This window comes from Anastrepha obliqua, chromosome 3 (assembly GCF_027943255.1).
Source record: "Anastrepha obliqua isolate idAnaObli1 chromosome 3, idAnaObli1_1.0, whole genome shotgun sequence".
Taxonomy (NCBI): Eukaryota; Metazoa; Arthropoda; class Insecta; order Diptera; family Tephritidae; genus Anastrepha; species Anastrepha obliqua.
The window spans coordinates 47,555,205-47,563,547 of record NC_072894.1 but is presented as its reverse complement, the minus strand read 5'-3'; the positions used below and the strand labels follow the sequence as shown (position 1 = coordinate 47,563,547).

General features: G+C 35.4%; 1 protein-coding gene across 1 annotated transcript in view; it reads left to right on the top strand.

The window, feature by feature from the left end:
- Window positions 1–484: 484 nt before the first annotated feature.
- Window positions 485–8,343, top strand: part of LOC129242339 (connectin-like) — a 194,964-nt gene continuing 187,105 nt past the window's right edge. Inside the window, exon 1 of the mRNA XM_054878928.1 lies at window positions 485–563. The gene's annotated coding sequence lies outside the window, so the exon portion shown is untranslated. The remainder of the gene's footprint in view (window positions 564–8,343) is intronic.

Sequence of the window (8,343 nt, the reverse complement as noted above, 5' to 3'; positions counted from 1 at the left end):
ATTGCTAGGCGATTAACACATCTAACTTTTACTGAGAATTTACAATTCCGTTAAAGAAATGTATTAAATACATGCAAACACATATATACATACATATATATAAATATATATATATATATATATGCATAGGTATGTGTTTATGCATGAATTAAAAACAACAAAATTATTTTCTTTTACTAAATTAATTTCATTTACATACCAATGCCTGGCAAAGCTAAATTAAACGATGGTGCAAAAATAAATAAAGCAAAAATAAAACCCTTAAAGGAGCAACAAAAGTGGAATATTAAACAAGAAAGCGCACAGCAAAAAACAGCAAAAAAATCTACACTTAAAACTCAATTTAAATTTTATCGTGTTTGCATTTAGAAGAAATGCCGATTGACAGCTATTGCTGAAAATTACATCAACTATTTACAAAAGGGAAAATATAAATAAATAAAAGTGAAATTATATGCAAAGGCAAACAATAGCGACAAGAAACAAGTGAAAATATAAATAAAATACGATATTTACAACCTGCCCACAGCAACGCGTTGCCACCTCTACATCACAAGCAACAAGTAAGTCCTTGCTATCGTCTTATCATTTTTTCTTCCTTTTTATAGAGTAATACTTCCCTTCTTTTTCTTTGTAATGTTTTGTGTATGCAAATCCGGAACAGCTTAGGCAATCGTTGACGACTACATGAAATGCTACCACCTTTTCATCAAGACTCACACACATTCATACGTAGATATGTACTACATATACACACCATATACGGGTATTCGAGCGAAATATTGCGCAAGTTAATTCCGTTGCCAAAGCACTTCTGTGCATAAGTAAATTATTCGGTGAATGTTTTTTAAAAAACCTTAAGCAAAAACACGAGTAGTTTGTAAAAAATTTAAAAATAAAGTAGACATTCGGTTGTTGGAAATTTTACGTCAACTTTCACGTCACTTTTACTACCTGCTGCTTTTTGTTTTATAAATGTCGCCACAGCTGTGCCGAGCATAAACATCAATCAACATCAGCAACAAATTTCGTAACATTAAGAGTTCGCCGTTGCTTTGCTTCGCGTTCATTCTAGGTTTTAGGCAAGTTCCACCATTTTTGATTTATTTATTTGCACCTTCTTCTTATTCTGCTTCTTAATTACCTGCCCATAAAGCGACCACAACTCCACTCAACATTCGCAAACACTCACGAGCACACCCACACATACACGCACCTATACATATTTATGTATACATCTTAGATATCTGATTTCCCTGCCAACCGGGGAGCTCACACTTTTGATGCCTCACTGCCACTGTTGATGCCTTTGGCATCAGTCAACACGCTGTCGACTCGCTGTCGGCTGGCTGATGAGCACTCATGACGGTTGCTGGCAGCGGTAGTTATATACCGTTATTTACTTGATGCCTACGGCTCAGCCTTCTGTTTGTGCTTTGTTGAGTCCGTAGGCGACCATTACGTTAATTTAAATTTCAAATGAAAACAGTAAATCACTCTTTGACTGCTTTCTAACTACATTCGTATTTAGCATGTGTGTGTGTGTGGGTATCAGTTTTAGTTTAGCTTTAATCCTTACGTAATACTCGATTTGCTACAAGCACATACCTTGAAGGCTCTCTCTACCTTGTGCCTAAGATACTATTACCTTCATCAAATTCTTATTGATGTTCATTAAGGTCCTCACAGTTGGAAATATTTATGGTGTTCACAATCGCTCTCCCTAATCGGCATACGGTGCGAAGGATGCAGATGCGCTTAATTAAATTTGAGTATAGCTATATTTTTAGTATACACTATATTTTATTGTAACGGTATTTTCATCTATATATAATTTGATGGGCATAACATTATTTTTCAACCGAAGATAAGTTAAATACTTTAAAATGAAAATAAAAAATGATATGAAATAAAAATAAATTCTAAAATCATTGTCTAACTGGTAGATATTGACCTACTTGAAAACCCTAAACGGACAGTCAGGCTGAATTCTTCCAATGAAAAGAAAAATACGACAGCATCTGCCTTATTGCCTTAAATATGGGACTCAACAATACCAATTTTTAAACTGACGTAGCTGAGTAGCTGAATGGGTTTCTGCGTACGTAGACGAACGAGTAAAAACATCAATATGTAGAGAAACTTTTCTCTAAAGAGATCGTCCCCCAAATGGCAATATTAAAACTCCAAGTACGTTTTTTCTCATAAAAACCATCTGCTCTTCGGGATTTGAAAAAGAAGATTAAGACGTACACCACGAAAATGGCCGATTTACTACTAATATTTCATAACTCTTGGTTGACCTTAACAAGAGTCTTTCATCAGTTTGGTGGTCGTAAGCAAGTGTCTATGTGGGCACCAATAGATCTCGGGTGCAAACGCAGCAATTTCCTTAGAAAGGCTCTATAACACTGCATAGAACAAGAAACAACTATACGCAAACTCTCTTACCCTCGCACAGTGGTCGAAATAAGCGATCTAGGAGGTCTTAATTTAAAGAGATTGAAATTCAAAGTGGCGAAATGCCGCAAAAATTCTTTTCCTAGCCAATAATCCACTGCAGGGATTAGCATTATCTTTTTTATTGTTTTTGTTTTGCTTTGCTTTCAAACATAAGAATCGTTGTGTCAAGTGCAGATCAAAACTTTTTCGCCTTGCATACTGAAACTCGCTACATCAGTAAGCAAATTCAGTTTTATGGCATAACTAAAATATGCTGTTTTATGATATGTCTACAAATTTTTTAATTAAAAATTGTAGTCAAAGTTAACCTTGCAAAAAAACCTAATGCGAGTATTGCGGAGAGCAAAACTCATGAAATTCAACCCTATTCAAGGTAATCTTTGTTTTGCTAATTGATGTGATTCGTAAATGTGCAAAATAAGTTGCTAACTTTTGCATACCCAAAACACATCTTCGCCAAGTTTCTTCCATTACTAACCAAGCCTTTACTGACGAGTTTATTGTAGCGGCGATTGTGCCAAAGATGAACTCTAATAAAGGTGTGGTTAAAAAAATCAGGTAGTGTCTTTGTCCAGATGCCCAAGTTCCTTTGTTTTGGATAAAGAAATCGAATATGAAGAGCTTAGTTCAGATGAAAGCACGCAGATTCTGAATGAAGAATGAATAAAATTTAATGTAAATAAGTTACAAAATATAGCTTAGGTTAGCTTCTTGTGGCAGTCGGCTTAGAGTAGCCCACACACTTAGCGCCTACTGTTTACTTTTCATGGAACCAGTTAGACTCTCTTATGAAGTGTAGGATAGATTTTATCCCGACACCGGATAGTTCCTTGAGAGAGTCAAAATGGTACTTTCGTAAGAACCTTGCTCTACTCCTCTCTATGCCTCGACAATTACTGACATAATTTTTCTTCTTACATCTATCAAATAAAACTAATTTTGTGAACATTGTAAATCATTAAAAATATCACTTCAACTGTTACTGGAAATAAAATAATGGAAAATAATTTTTTGAAAACTTCTTTAGAATCGTTGGGAGTGATTTGAGAATCGCTGAAACGAAAAAGCGACACTATGAAGCGTTATATGTTGATATACTTATATGTGTATGGCTGCGTACTGCTGAGCCACGCTAGTGTAGTGAGTATTGTAGTATGTATATTACACTGCCTAATACTTGCTTAGACCAAGCGCCCTACGAATGTTTGTGTGTATGTTAGTACGTCTGTATAGTATGTATGTATATACGTTACGACGCTCATAATAGCAACCGCGTGTGCTGTATTGCGTCCGTATTTTTATATTCCTAAATATTTTCATTTTTAAATATTTACCGCAATTCCAGGCGGTGTTGCAATATACCACAATCAAAATGACTGTGCTCGTATTGTAACTCCACAGATAGATCTGAATGCACAGCAACTAGAATCACTGTCTGTTCAGCTCTCTAAAGTGGGAGAAATATGTGCATGCGAAACCAGATTGAGCAATGGAAAAACAGTTTTAATTGTGGCAATTTATATTTCACCGAATCAATCAATAAATAGCATCACGGAATTCATTCACGAAAATTTAATAAAGTATACACCAGAAGTATCGCGGATACTTAGAAAAGATTGCGATAAAGTTCCAATGATTTTAAGTGGCGATTTTAACGTAAATTTTGCATTGGACACAGCGGTTCCTTTAATTGACTTTCTCAATAAAACATTCAATTTAAAAATGTGTAACAATCGCACTGAATCGACAACACGATCAAAAACAACATTTGACGCGGTATTTCAAAGATCGAAACCAAAGCATTCGTATCATATTTTAGCTATCATAAGCACATCGTATCATTTGTTGAAATTGAAAACATTGAGGATGAATAATAATAAAATGAAGAAAATAAAATATGAACTTTATAGCAATATTATAATGAACCTACAATTATCCCGCTCCTAATGTTGCTTTCGTCTCATTCTCTCTCAGTTTGTTTTACGGAAGGTTTCACTTCTATCGCGTCTAACCGTTAAACTGGTATTTTTTTTAAATGTTCCAGAAACTTAGTCCGTATGTACGTAAAACAAAAAATAGTGTAGCGCTTCTTTTTTCGAGATATGAATTAAATTCCGCTAGATTGACCAATCCGACCACTGTGTATCGTTGAGTTTCAACTTCACTGTACTATTCTATATTCTATAATAATAACAAAAAAATGTTTGTGGGTGGAGGCGAACTTATTAAATAAATTGAATGGAAATGGAATTAACTCTTTCTCATTATTTAAGTGTAGCTATTATTTTTTCTTTTTCTTAATTTCATCGCCAAAATATTTGCATTCGCCTTTTTCGACAAAAAAAAAAACACCCCTTTACAAATAAAAACGGGATTAAAAACCAGTTTCACTCATAATATACAAATTTTAAGTTGAAGATATATATATATATATATATATTGTAAATAGGAAATATATATAATATATATATTTCGCGCGTACACCCCTTTCGGGGTTTCAAGCCGACTCCGAACGGCAGATATTTTTGCATTTTACCGGTCTAATATGCGGCCCAATCAGAGTCACCTCATCGATGTCGCCCTCTCAATTAAAGACGATAAGATGCGAAACTCATTCTCTTTGTATGTGCAAGCGCGCCCACTTTAAGTAGTTGGCAGCACTGGACTGGTGAGCAGCTGATAGACGAAATGTTGTACTACTAGAACTAAGGCCTCAAAAATAACTAACGAAAACAGTTCGTTTTTACGTTACTGGAAAAGTGTTGGGATTTAAATATTTCTAGTTATTTGGTTTAGAATCAATTCAATTGAAGCGAGATAATTTAAATGCAAGTTTTAATTAAAGTTTATTTTTAGAATTTTCACAAAGCCTCTTATTTACTTTTTGGCTTCTCATTTTAATTCATGTTGGGTACATACTTATATATCTATGTGCCATGAAGGATGATTGAGTGTTGGTTTATGTAAATAGGTATATATGTAAATATTCTAAACTTTGCTTTAAAACTGGAGGTAATTAAATTTTATTTTGCTTTAACTTATTCGGTTCGCCGTTTCACAAACTTGTTTTTTGTTACCCACTTTTTATGTTGTATTTAAAAATTGCAATATTTTATGTATGTACTTCTTTATTTTTCGTGTTCATTACTCTTGAGTTTGAATTATGAATAATTTCATTTAAACCTCATTTTCTGAATTTTTTTGCTTATTTATGTATTTTATACTGATTGTGCTTTCATTATATGTATTTGCATGCGGGTGAACCGCGCACTAAATAATAATAAAAATAAGATTGGTGGCGTGGAAACTGAAAATTCCCTTTTTTTTAAATATCCAATCAATGTTTCTTCCAGTGTGGCATCGCTAACGACAGTTATAAAAAAATTATTTTTCCACAGAGCTCTCACTAGAAAAAGAGTTTAGCATCCAGTCATATACTTAAATATGTTCTGAATTAAAATCACTGGATATCAGAGCCGTCGACTTTAATTAAATTTATGATTTAGTCATTGAATCTATAGTACAAAAAATAGAATTAATTTATGGTTTATTGATAAGTGAGCAAATATGAAAACTATTATACATAAATATAATTCATTTTAATCGATATGAGGCAGTTGGAAGGCTAGGGCCGAAGGATGATAGATTGATAGGATTAACCATTCGCTATTGTGAAAAACGAAATTGTGAGAGTAATTTCGCCAAATCTTGGAAAAAACCCATGAAAGGAGAATCGACACCCACCATCCTTTCGTCGACTTCGCCAGTACGAAAAGGAGTTACTCACGTGCCTCGGTGTCTGAATTTGGTATCCCCGCAAAACTAATACGGCTATGCAAGATGACGTTGCTCAATACCAGCAGCGCCATCAGAATTGGGAAGGACCTGTGATTCAAAATGAAGCGCGCTGTAAGCGTAGGTTATGTTGATAAAGCATTTAATAACTTTATAGTGTTTTATTTTAAACTAGGTATTACTGTTGTTGCGAAAGTGGCACTGGCAACCCATTTCGCATTTTCTCATCCCCCAGTTTCTCTCTCACATAGCTGCAAATCCAGTTCTTTTTTATTTAACCGATGACGAATACGCCTCCACGGCGCAGAAAACGAGTGTAAGTTGCATATACATTTTGATATTGAATTGTAAAACTTATTGATCTCAATAAAGTTTTCAGCTCCTTATTACTAATATCGCTACTTCACAGCTTTACTGATAGGTTTGAAATTAAGCTAAGGAAAATTGTTTTAACTGCGCATCACACTGCCGACATCAACATCTGTATTAAATGTTTTTATATCCACTCATTCTAAGAGAATTATAATTTTTTCATATACCATAATAATGTGGCAGCATACAGAATTGAGACAGAAATATGTATAAAGGTATATAATAAAAGGCTCAGGATAAAATGAGGAGGCGATTCAGTCCTGAATGTCTACCCGTCCGTCTGTTCTTATCATATATGGTATATAAATATATTTCAATGAAATTAAGTACACATATTACTCTTAGCCCAAGGAAGTTTGGTATTAAAAATGGGCATTAACTACGCCCTCTTGCCATATGACGGTAATTATCCAAACCTCTGTTATAAATGATGCCAACTAACTTAAATTTGGTACAAATAATGAACCCGAAAAAATAAATATGATCGTGCCACTCCCACTTTGGGGTCAGTACGTTTATCTCAGTATCGACTCCATAAAACTCGCCAAAAACGTGGTACACATATTGCTCGCCAGCTCTTTTAGGTCAACCAGATCTGTTTGTTTGTTTTCTTTTTTTTTAAAGATTAGTCAAAAAACAAATTGTCTTACAGACTAATACAGATACAACTGTACTAATACAATACACCTGCAGAACCTTCGGTCACACCTCAATAGGAAACTGGAGTTCAGGTTGCAAGGACTACATGACTCCGTACTTTAATTGGGAGTGAAGGTTTCGCACTACAATTGAAGAGGAGGGATGGCACAAAGGCATGAAGCCTGGCCATAGAACTTTTCACATCTATACAGACGGCTCTAAGACTTTAGACGGAGTGGTAGCGGGTATTTACTGCTCAAAACTATGGATAAGGCAGCCTATCAAGCTGCCAGACCACAACAGTATTTTCCAAGCGGAAGTTTTTGCTATGGGGAAAGCCGCGGAGCTAGCCTACACTAGAACAAGAAAGAATTCAACAATTAATATATACGTGGATAGTCAAGCAGGAATAAAAACAATAAGCTCATATTGCATTAAGTCCAAAAATGTTCGATGGAGCAGTGAGGCCATAGAAAGGCTAGCCACATACAGTAGGCTGCATATCTACTGGGTACCTGATCACAAAGGCATTATGGGGAACGAAATAGTAGATGAGAAAGCAAAAAGTGGTGTTAGACTACCTTTTGAGCAAGATATCGACACACCAAAACCGTTAAACACAATATACAACGAAATGGATGACCACATGAAAAGGCGAGTGGAAGCTAGGTGGACTAATCTGACGACATACAAAACAGCAAAAGTCATGTGTAGAACTAACGACAAAAACTGACTCAATTCGCACTTACGCTCTCGCAAAAGGACTGCAGAACTATCACAGGAGTTCTAACAAGCCAAGCTGCACAAGCGTACAAGATCGGGATTGTTAACACGGACAAATGCAGGATATGCAGAGAGGATGTTGAGGAAACTTTAGAACACCTTGTGTGCGCTTGTCCGGCATTACTAAAAGCGCGTTTAAAATGCCTGGGAGCCCCACTGTTTGAGGGTCTGGAGGACGTCTCAAAAGCGGATCTCCCAGCTCTACTTAGATTCGCCAAAAGCGCTGACATCCTACATGATGTCTACTTTCAGTATTCATAAAGGTCGGCCTCCATCTGGTATCGCTAGGGA